Source organism: Temnothorax nylanderi, unplaced genomic scaffold, assembly GCF_030848795.1.
Source record: "Temnothorax nylanderi isolate EJ_2023f unplaced genomic scaffold, tnyl_v1.0 TNYL_tig0133_pilon, whole genome shotgun sequence".
Lineage (NCBI taxonomy): Eukaryota > Metazoa > Arthropoda > Insecta > Hymenoptera > Formicidae > Temnothorax > Temnothorax nylanderi.
The window spans coordinates 361,916-373,517 of NW_027249195.1; the positions used below are offsets into that span (position 1 = coordinate 361,916).

At 38.1% G+C, this 11,602-nt stretch overlaps 1 protein-coding gene across 3 annotated transcripts in view; it reads right to left on the reverse strand.

Moving 5' to 3' along the window:
• Stacl (SH3 and cysteine-rich domain-containing protein) overlaps positions 1-11,269 on the reverse strand; it is a 58,256-nt gene extending 46,987 nt beyond the window's left edge. For all 3 annotated transcript variants that reach the window (XM_071714003.1, XM_071714004.1, XM_071714002.1), the window contains exon 1: positions 10,852-11,269. The gene's annotated coding sequence lies outside the window, so the exon portion shown is untranslated. The remainder of the gene's footprint in view (positions 1-10,851) is intronic.
• Positions 11,270-11,602: the final 333 nt, after the last annotated feature.

The window sequence follows — 11,602 nt, forward strand, 5'->3', positions numbered from 1 at the left end:
TGGAGGAAATGTGCTATAAAACGTAGAAGCGCGCACGTCGCACAAATTCAGACGGAACGGCGAAATTTATACTGACTTGGATATATCTCGTTGCTAAACAAACAGACCGTATTGTTGCAGCGGAAAAATCGACTTGGAGTAGAGCCATTGAGCCTCTAACGACGGTACAAGACGGCACTGATAAGTCACACGTTTTATGGGACGTTTGATACGTAATATACATCGTGTTCGCGTATTTACAGGAAATAAACTTTGTTGCTTTTCAGTGAAATCTCTCGTGACAAGCGAGAGTGATTTAAATATAATTTCACGGACTTCGATATAATTATATCCATTTATCATAGTATTTAAACTCTCCACTGTCAACGCTGTTAGAACTATATATGTACCAAAAATTCATTTTACTCGTAGATTTAATGTCTTGTCTACGATAATGACGCTCAGTTTCGAGCTTGTTTATTACACGTTAATAAATGACTTCGTATTCTCTTGAGAAAGCTTCATAAATTTCTCGGAAGTAAAATACTAAATTAAATTGCTTCGGGTCTGATTTCGTCGAAGAGCATAGTGCGTTATACTTTCATGACGCGAAAGCCAGATAGGGCTCAAAAGCTTCACGCTCAATTAGACTCTTCTGCGAGTACCTAGTGCACTTCAGAAACATGTTAGCGAGGATTGCGAGAACCGCGCACGGTTCAGCTCTCTTTTATTGCTACACTTTTCGTTCTGGTAAGGCGCCGCTTCCAAAGGCGCGGCTTCCATTCACATTGTAGCGGAGTCTCTCCTCGCTTCTCGCCTCCGAAATATTCTCCTAGAATTATATTCTCGTCGCCATTTCGGCGCGACGAAGGGTAGAGACTCGCTTCCGATATGCATAAAATTACCGTAACCGACGAGCGAAGCATGCCTTTCGCAAAGAAGCGGGAATGTTGTTACCATTGTCGTCAAGAGTGTGTCAGACTGAATTACTTACGGTGCTCGACGGTGTACTTTTCGAGCTGCACCTCCAAAAGATTTCGCGTCGCGATGCTCCAGTCGGAACGCTCGTGTAGGGAGGGCATTGTAAATGGAAATGAGCCAACTATAAGCGCATAACCCATTCCGTGGGTTAGAGGAAAAGGTAGGAATATGTCACATATCCACGTTCTTGACTCTAACACGTTGAATTTTGCGGATAATGCTCACCCAAATTCATATATTTGTAAAGAAAAAAAATTTTATGCATAATCTCTTTGGCTTACACGAGAATAAATCCATAGAAATTACCTGCTGAATAAAAAGTATCTCATTCATTCTATCGTCGAATATACAGGGCGTTTTCAAGTATGTGGGAAGTATTGCAGTGGATGGATTCGGGACACAAAAACAATAAAAAAAGTTTATATCAACATGTGCCCTACTTGACCTTGTTTACGAGTTACAGTCATGTTTGTAGTGTTCGTACTCCAGTAATGTGGAGCTGTTTAACGTTTTAAGCTGGGTATACACTTAGCGAACGAACACCGAACAAACAGCGAACGTAAACGTTTGTTGTCATTATTCAACAGATATAATCAAAAATTTCAAATTGCTACATGCAGCAAACATCGAATCTGGTCGAATTCTAGTATTTGGCGCAATCGAAAGAAAGAACAAATAACCTAGGAGCAAAAACGCGAATATCTGAACGTTCACATTCGCTGTTCGTTCGCTAAGTGTATACCCAGCTGATGCTTGCAGTGGCCACATTCGGTTTGTATTTGTAAACAATGCTCAATATCTCTGCAATATTTCCCGCAATATTTCTCTCGTTGATTCCACACATTCTATTGATTGAGTTTATATACTGACTTCAGTTCGTTTTCTTAGAAGCACTTAATAACTCACTCAATGGAATGTGTAATCAATAAAGACGGGAAATATTCTGGAAATATCGAGCACTGTTTACAAATACAAGCCGAATATGACCATTTCCAGCATCTCCTAATAAAGATAAGCAAGTAAATTACTGGAGCACAGAAATGGCTATAACTCGAAAACAAAGTCAAATGGGACATGTGTTTATATGAAATTCCTTCATTGTTTTTGTGTCCTGAATCCACCACTTCCCACATATTTGGAAACACCCTGTATATTCCAAAAATTTCGACTGTAAATACTCCACCTGATTTACCAATATTCAAATATCCAATGTACCCAATGAATCCAATTGCTCAGATCTTTTCAAGATATTGAGAGCACGCATTTATTTTTATCGTATTACCGCATACAAAACTTTTTTTTATTTCAATTTTATCATATATAAAATTTCAGTATTGTAGCATTGTAATGCAATTGATTTTCTTCCGCAGTGATTAACTCAGATCTGATTTAATTGAATTCACAGATTCGGATTCTTCGGATATTAGATCCGGGATTATCCGGGATAATACGGATATTCGGATTTATGTAATCGGATATTAAATCAACTGGATATTTACAATCTTAATACCCCATTCATAATATTTCTACTTTTTAACGGCAAATAGGGTTTCAGATATTATGACACGTTCTCTCGAAAATGAAAAGTCCTTATTTTGAAATATGTAGGCATTAACGTATAGCTTGTTAGCGATAACGTATATACATAGACCAAGGATTCCATTCGCAGAATGAAGCCGGGTGTTGGCAGTTTAAGACAGAGCGGGACAGTTGATTTGCCCCTAGTGCTTTCTAATGCTTCTAGCTTAGAGCGACTGTCAAGAGTCGCCATTAGAAAGTGAGAAAGCACTAGGGGCAAATCAACTATCTCTGTTTTAAACCGCCAACTTTCGGCTCAGCCCCTCCATCGCAAAAGCACAGGAATGCTTGGTCTCTGTATATACGTCATCGCTTGTTGGTATTAAGGGCGCGTCCTGAGCGTTCCTTTAAGGAAGGACGAAGAACGAAGGCGGTCGCCCTTTGCAATGGTAATATATGCCACAATTTGCAATTACAAGCGGCGGGAACGCCAAGAATGTCAGCCGTTTCAATACAGCGCTCCTACATCATGTATCCCAGTCACATATCATACATATCGACGTTAATTGTCTCGACGTTGTTTACCGGTCTGGTTTCAAATCATTAAGAAGCACGAACTCGAGATGTGTATGCATGTTACGTAAACATCAAGGGTTGTTACTATCAGTCAACTACTATTAGTGTAAAAAATTTTGAAAAAAATCTGCAAATCTTGTTTTATTTCACATTGAAAACGACACGATTGGAATTTTTATAAATAAAATATTTTTAATAATAAGAGAAATATTTTTAGTTCTCATGTATAAATATCCAAATTCAAGTATTATTCAATAAAAATATTTTAAAAATCTGCAAATCTCGTTTTATTTCACATTGAAAACGATATGATTGAAATTGTTATGAATAAAATATTTTAAATTCGTATATATAAATATCCAAATTCAAACATTATTCAATACTAATAGACGACAGTTAAGTAAATAAAGTATATTTTTGCGTGATATACAATGAGTGCAAAACATTTTCGATAACACAAGGGGAAAAATACAGCAGCTGCTCTTCGAGATAAAAAATTCAAATTTATTGCATATAGGCATGAACGAAGTTTATCCCTTTTTTTCCCCTCAAAATTTGGTTTCCCGGAATTTAGCATTCGTAGCCCGCAGGTAAAGCCCCCCAGATCTTTCGAAACGCACTCACTGGCGACAGAGGGCGGCAATCCCGCGCGACGAGGGGGTTGTAAGCCGAGGGGGATGGCGACGATCCGGCGTGAAAATAAAACGATACTCGACGTGACGCACGTAACGATCTGCGCGCGTATCTGGGGATCTTGATGGATCTGACGCAGCTGATCGCGATAAAGCTAGCGCGAGCGCGAGGTGGACTCGAAACAGTCGTTGGCAAGAATAAACTTGAAAAAGCGCGAGCGCGCGCGCCCAATGCCAGAATGAAGCGCGCATTGGAACCGAGTCAGGGGAAAGATATGAAAAGGTCAGCCCTCTCTCGCGCCGCGTCTCTCGCCACGAGAGACACGTACCTTGCGCGTCGTTCCAATTTGTATCGCATTTGCATGATGCTCCTCTCGCCGCGGTTGAATTACCAGCTATCCACCTAACTGTCCGGGCACGCAGAACGGAGAGATTACTTCTTCGTGCGCGACGGCGAGAACACGAAACTCGCGCATAAATTGAACATACATATATTTTCCCGTGCGCGACCGTGCTTCTAACGTTCTAACATAACGTATGCGCGACAAATCGCCTTTGCACATCAGTTACCGCGTCTTGCAATACGCCACACATGCGCTCTGACCTACATTGATTAAGAGGACAGATATAATTTAACTTGTCAAATTGTTATCAGTTTTGTTACCGGCTGTTTTGTGAATTTAGATGAAAGATTGAAATACAGAAGTAATGTTTTACCGAATTTGGAACAAATAACAATTATTTCCGTGTGAAAATGACATCTACGTACTTTAAGAGCGAATAATTAAATTTTTATCGGTTTTCCAAAAGCTGTTGTATCGGTGAACAAGGCGTCGATAATTTTAATTAAAATTTTATGAAAACGTACAGGCTTTGCGCAGGCTGATTGAAAAATGCTCGGTTATTAAAATGGGACCTTCGGGACTATTCTAATTAAACATGTTGGTTGGTTGGTCACGAATAATTAGTCCGAGGATCCATTCCGAAATCTATTTGTGGCTCACTGCAAATTCAAGTGTGTTTGTTTTAGCTAAAGCTCTTCTTACACCTTTCTTGCCGTTTTAAGTCACGTCATTTAACGATTGAACAACTTACAATTTATACGATTAAACGTGTTAAACGTGATGTAATTTAACACATGAAGAAACATGTAAAAAGAGCTTCAGTCAAATGTGTCATTTTTAGACGTTTATATGCGTGTAAAAATAGCGTAGGTACTTGGATTTGCAGTGCAGCGAGGAAGAAAACACAAGAACGTGGAAATTCTATTGATTTTCTCTTTATCCTCGATTTTCGATTGTGCTTGCCGATATACTTAAACCCACGCAATGAGATTTAATTGAAAGCAACTAAATATACTCAGACTGTACTCCATTAGACGATATCCTCGGTGCACTTTCGCAATAAAATCCGGGAACATTGAAGAATAATGGCAAAATGGCTTCCATTTCGCATTCTCGCTTGCATTTTACTTCGGATAGAATTGCTACGAAGCCATTTGCAACCGAATATAATTTAATAAACGAGAAAAAAATGTACGTGCCATCCCCTGTACGATAGGCAGAATTCTTGATCGTATTTCGAAATTATTTTCTTTGACAATTTCACCTCGAGTTGTTAATCCTCTTTTAATCCGTTCGCGAAATTACCTCTTAATGACGGAATGTCGAACGGCGACTTCAGCTCCACGCTGTTTATTTTTCTTTCTGGGCTTCGTTATGTCGCTCTAGAAATTCGCGTTATGTAAAATACAGGGTGAGTCACTTAACTCGATCGCACTAAATTACTCGCAAACTATTTGTTTTGTGGAAAATTATTTTAAACAAAAGTTGCGTACTCTAGAGAGGGTATGTAATGTAGTTATCTATTTTTTGCTATCTTGCATTTTTATCGAGATATGAAGATTACCGCCATTTTTTAAATGGAATTATACACCTATATGATTTCTTTTACATAATATGATTCCTCTAGTCATTCCGCATATAAAAGTATTAAGGTAATATTATAAAAAAATCAATAGTTTGCGAGATATTTTATATACTTTATTCTGGCATATTTTGACATAAAATATTAAGTATCTCGTAAAATATTTATTTTTTGATAACCATATTTTTAATATTTTCATGCATAGAATAATGAGATGAATCAATTGGTTAAAGAAAATGCATAATTGCTTTTAAAAAATTATGTAATTGCACATTGCAAATTACATAATGTTCTTTAAAAGCAATATAGCAAAAAATAGATTATTATATTATATGTCCCTTTAATAGCATGCAATTTTTGTTTGAAATAATTTTTCATGAACGATTATCGATTTGAGTATGTAAATTTACTGTTCTAACAAACGAGCTGTGTTTTAAGACCGACAAAAAATCGGCGCGCAGCTTACTAATGTGAGTTTGGAAAAAGTAATACAAAATTCACACAATATTATTATTAGATTACCAAGTTTCAGCCTGAATCGTAATGGCTTTTTCTCTAATTGTGAACTATAACGGTCCTGTTTCACTTATTATCAATTTTTCATGAAGCAAACAGTTTCTAAGTAATTTAGGGTCATTAAGTTAAGTGACTCACCCTGTACATGTAGATTAATATACGATAATCCATTTGAATTCGTTGCTTTACTCACGATCGTTTTTATCACTATCGGATAGTTATTTCCATCAATTTTTGTTAGATGAGAAACATAGAAATGTATGCCAGGATAAAAAATGTGGAAAACGTGATTTTCGGAAAAACACAAAAATTTAAAATATATAAAATCTCATGCATATATATAATTCGTATCTATATTAGTGGAACGTATACATAAGGTTTGATGAGATAATCGTGGTATATCCGTATATCGCGGTTTTTACCGGCGACAAACGATATAAGGAAGCACTTTCGTAAGCATAGTATGCCTGAATGAGCTTGCGGAAATGATGATGGTGACGCTACACTTCGCCTATAAAATTACGCGTCCCGCGAAGATTTACGGGCGATAACGGGCGAGAATCTTGGTTGGGTTACGCGCAAAAATCGAGGAAAACACTATCACGCGGCGCATGGCACGAAACACAAGAAGGCTATTTCAACGGGTGTAATGTCCGCACGTTGGCCCCCGGGAGGGGTTCGGGAAATGGAACGACATCCGATAGCGGGCCGTCGGCCATGAGAACCACTTTACCGTCGCGCTGCTCATTGAGGGTGCAGGATAGGCAGCCAGACTTTAACCTTTCACACATCTTCGGGCTAAGGAAAGGCGAGAGCTCTTATAAAGAAGAACGGAATTGCTTTCTTGAGAAACATGCCCCGGCTTCCGAGGCAAAGAACGTACGAGTGGAGCTTGAATTACTTTTAGCTGCAGATACATTCCTTGGAGGGATGATTTCTCCCGTGAGATATTCGTCTCCGTCTAAATTCATGATTCTGAATGGGATGTGCCCCACGCAGGGCACATTCTTTTCTTCTCTTAAAGGATAAAGTGATAAAGGGATGAAGTGATTTATCTAACGTAAAATACAGCTTACCGCGTATTTCTTTTCCTTTCGGTTTTATTGGATCTCTGTAATGAGAAAAATATAACTTCCTGCCTCGTGGCGAAATAATTACACGCGAAGACTGACAAATATACGTCTCTGTTTTATTTTGATTTTATTCTTCGCTGTTCCATCAAATAGTTCACTCGCTTCGCGTAATAATAATAGAATTTTTGAAGTACAACAGGTCGTCGATAAATCTAAAATGCTCTATTAAAATTACGTCCGTCACGGGGAAGGGATATTACGCTTTGATCCCATATTCCTTGCACCGGATAGATAATTTCTTGCAACTTGATATTCCACTTCGGACTTTATCTAGACAGGTTGATGAATTATTGAATTGATGGTATAACGGTAGACGCCACTTATGAGATCTGACTCGTCAATGATGTACACTCGGCACTCGACGGGCATAAAAATGTTCGGACACGTGGCGCGAATCGTCGAGTGTAAGTGCATCGCGCATCAGGGGAAGATGAAGCGATAGTCCGCGTCGCGGTCGTGAGCAAGAATAGCCTATATATACAGTCGGTTTCTTATCGGTGTTATAACCGAGAAACAGGGTGATGCTATGTGGAGAGAAGTAAATCGATGTGTTCGGTCTACGAACACGATGTATTCGGTAACGAATTTTATATACTTATATATTTTCTCGTATCCTAATATTTTTAATTTACTTTTTTATCTGGGATTATTAGCTTTTCTATTCCTTATAATGTTCAACAACTTTCCTTTCTATATGGAAGAAAGAAAAATGAGAAAATCGATGGTTTTTCTTATAACCTTCGTTTTCGCGAAAATTGGATCGAAATATAGTATACACGTATCAAGTTTCCTCTGAAACTTTGTATATAACTTTCGATGATACTGTACTATTAGTGGATTCGATTCAACAGTGTCTTTTTTCTTTGTCTTTTCGTCTCAGCAGATGGATAAAAATAATATTCCATTTAAGGAAATAAGTACGATATAGATATTTCACTGAAATATCATCAATCTTTCACTCTATTTTCAATTATTGTGTAAAACAGAACGTTAAATTTTTTTAGCTGTATTTTTATAACCACTATTAGTAGACTTTGAACGATTTACATTGCAATATGATAAAAATTTGTTAAAGTACAAAGACGATAAAAAATATCAATTTTTCGATTTTCAAAATCAATCTAAATGATGGGATTTTACATGAACGAATTTTATGTTCTTACATTTTCTCGTATTTTATATTCTTAATTTATTTTTTTTATATGGGATTTTGTTAGCTTTCCTATTCCTTCAATAACGTTCAATATAACTTTCCTTTCTATATGGAGGAAAGAAGAATGAGAAAAGTTTTGTGTAGGATGTAACGTATATAAGCTGGGACTTATTTTGTTGTCCGGCGAGAATTCATCCAATGAATTCATAATCTCCCATAGGATTTATTCACGACACGCGTACTATGATATGAAAAAGGTGAAGGGATTAATAATCAATGCCACAGAGATATTTTTTCGCGCACATATTATGCCAGCCACATCTTTTTTTTCGAGTTGAAATTGACTTGTTTTATTTTTTAATGAAAAATGTACTTCATCGAAATGAGGAAAATTTTAACGTTTTCTATTGTTACGTCGGGATACAATGGCATCTAGACAGAAGCGCGTAGTTTGATATTTGTTACGTCGTGTAACGTGGCGGCGTACGTTATACTCGTACGTTTGCTTCAGATGAGCTTTATTCTATTCATTTTGATAATTCGCCAGGGGATATTTTAATACATAAACTGTGAGCGTCATTCGCGCGTCGCCCACCGAATTTGTGTTCAACCATAATCATAGTTCCTTCCATAGTTACATAAAAGTGAATAAACCGTAGAAACTAATTAACACATGTTTCATAATTTAAGACAGTCGAACTATATGAATGCCGCGCTCACAAGGGAAAGAAATTACTTTTGCCTTGTATACAAGTTTTTCCTTAAAATAATTTAATTTATGTACATTTCTAAGATCTGGGTTCAAATGTAAATATTTGATTGGATAATTAATTTATTTTAATAATTCATCTTTATTTGAACGCTAATATATGTTAGAGTGCATTAAATATACCTAATCACACATAATTACTTGAAAGCTACGTCGAGAATGATTCAAAGCGGGACCGTTTGCTCAACAGTTTGCACTCGCGCTTTGCGAGAGTTAATAAAAATTTGTGATATTTACTCCGTGATTCTCTCTTTTGCACTTTATTTATCTGTGTCTGAAGGCGATGGGAACACCACAATGTGCCGCGCTGTGCATTCTTGTGTTACGTGCACGGCATCGATAAGACTTCCCTCTCGTTCCACTTTGAAATATTAATTTATGTGATATCCGTTGCGCGAACAAAGTCTGAAGTTGAACGCCATGATTCACGACGTCGGTATCAACAATATCGAGAATTTCTGCTTTGATACTTGGTTTCCTTGGAGACCGCATGAAACCACCGCAAGAAAATAAAGTAGCTGGAGAGAAACATCATTACACACTTTCCTAACATTACAGTACTCCGCTTCTCAAACCTTTGATTTCTCAGTAAATATGTAGATACTTAACTAAAGACTTCCGAAAATAAAATTAAACAAGTAACAAACCAAAAAGCGAGCAGGCAACGCGGTTATCGGTGCATAAATTATCCGTATAAGATCCTTCAATTAGTAATAAGATGCATAATTATTCATCGAATCTTTCGGCTCTATTTTGAGCCATCCTCAGCGATGCGGTAACAAGTAAAATAAAGTAACCTCGAGTTCTCTAACGAGCTATAGCTGTACTTCCGTATAGAATGTAAAAGCAGTGTATTTGGCTAATGAGCATAGCTCAAAGAGAGTCTAAAAAACGTGAGAGTAAAAAATGAAGCTTTGGTAAAACATCGAATGGTAAGGCATATCTTAAGAGGAGGCAATCGGTAGAATTGAGTTAATGGTAAAGTCAAAAGTCATGATATAAAATAAAAACCAAATCTTCTGACTATCAAATGACAACTGAGGTGAACCTGATCTCAGTTACTGTTACATTTAATCTGGGAGTGCTCATCTGTGTGGCTCGTCAGAGAACGTGAGATTATACTTTATCTTACTTGCTACCACATCGCTGAAGATGATTCAAAGTAGAGCAAAATGTATGATATATAATTATGTGTCTTATTTACTAATTAATAAACGTTACACGGATAACTTACGCACCGTGTTGCATTCTCAATGCTCCCTTTTTTGTTTTTTACTACTTTGATTTTCTATAACTTGCGGTCTACCTCGCTTTTCGTACTATCCCTTTAGTTCCTTTTAATCGTAAGTATATATTTCTCCAGTAACTACTTCTTATAGGAACAGCTTTACGGGCCTTAAATAAAAGGTCGAATTGTATCTCTGTTTTCTTCTATATTTATAGTAAATCGAAAAACCTGAGATATTTTTAGAAAAGCTAATTACGAAGGGAATACCTAGAATTTTATTTTATCGTTATAAGAAAAATACGCGCGCGCGTATATTTCTTGTAACGATGAAGTAAACTTACACATATGTAACGTTGCCTTTGAAAGGGATAAAAAATGTGCTAAGAGATTTCTATGATATATTTTACTAATAATCTCTCCTTTATATATTTACAACTTACCCGATGCATAATCAACGGTCCGCATTATTATCCGGCCGATTATCTGCCCAGCGCGTTCAGAATCGGCGGGAAGGAAAGTATACAAACGGAACGGATTAAATACGCGCGGGGGGGGGGGTGGGGAGGAGAGTTTCGCACGGGGGAGGTTCGGACGCGGAAGAGAAAGGGTACGCGAGAGAATGCGAAAGTTTCCAAAGTTTCCGCGAAGCGGTTTACAGCGGGGCACGCACTCGGAGCGAAAATCGATAGTAACGGGGCGAGAAGAGCGGAGTGAACGCGAAGAAAGTGTGCGAGAAAAGGGAAATAAAAGTGGAAGGCCCGCGGACGCACACGAGAGGCAAGCACGCACGCACGCACGCACTAATGTTCGCCACCGGCGCACGCAACAGCCGGGGGCACGTCCTCGCGCCACGATGGCCCGCGCAGCACTGACTCTTTCTACTGGGCGCTCTCTCCGCCGCCGTGGCCCGCGACTCGATATACGCGAGCAGGGATCGGGGCGAGAGAAGACGGCGCGCACGGCATGGCGAAGCGAAACTGATAACCGGGGCTTGCTTTGGGGGATAAAGCAGCTAATGAACCGGAAAATCGGAATAACATGGATGATACGTGTTATCGTTTGCAGCAAGGACACGGAAAAAAAAAAGGATTTGCTACTATACGGACAACTAACATTTTTTGCTGCGAGAGCTAATTAATTTTGCAATAATTGCAAAACCTTTTGCTGCAATAGCAAAGTTCAGCAAAACTT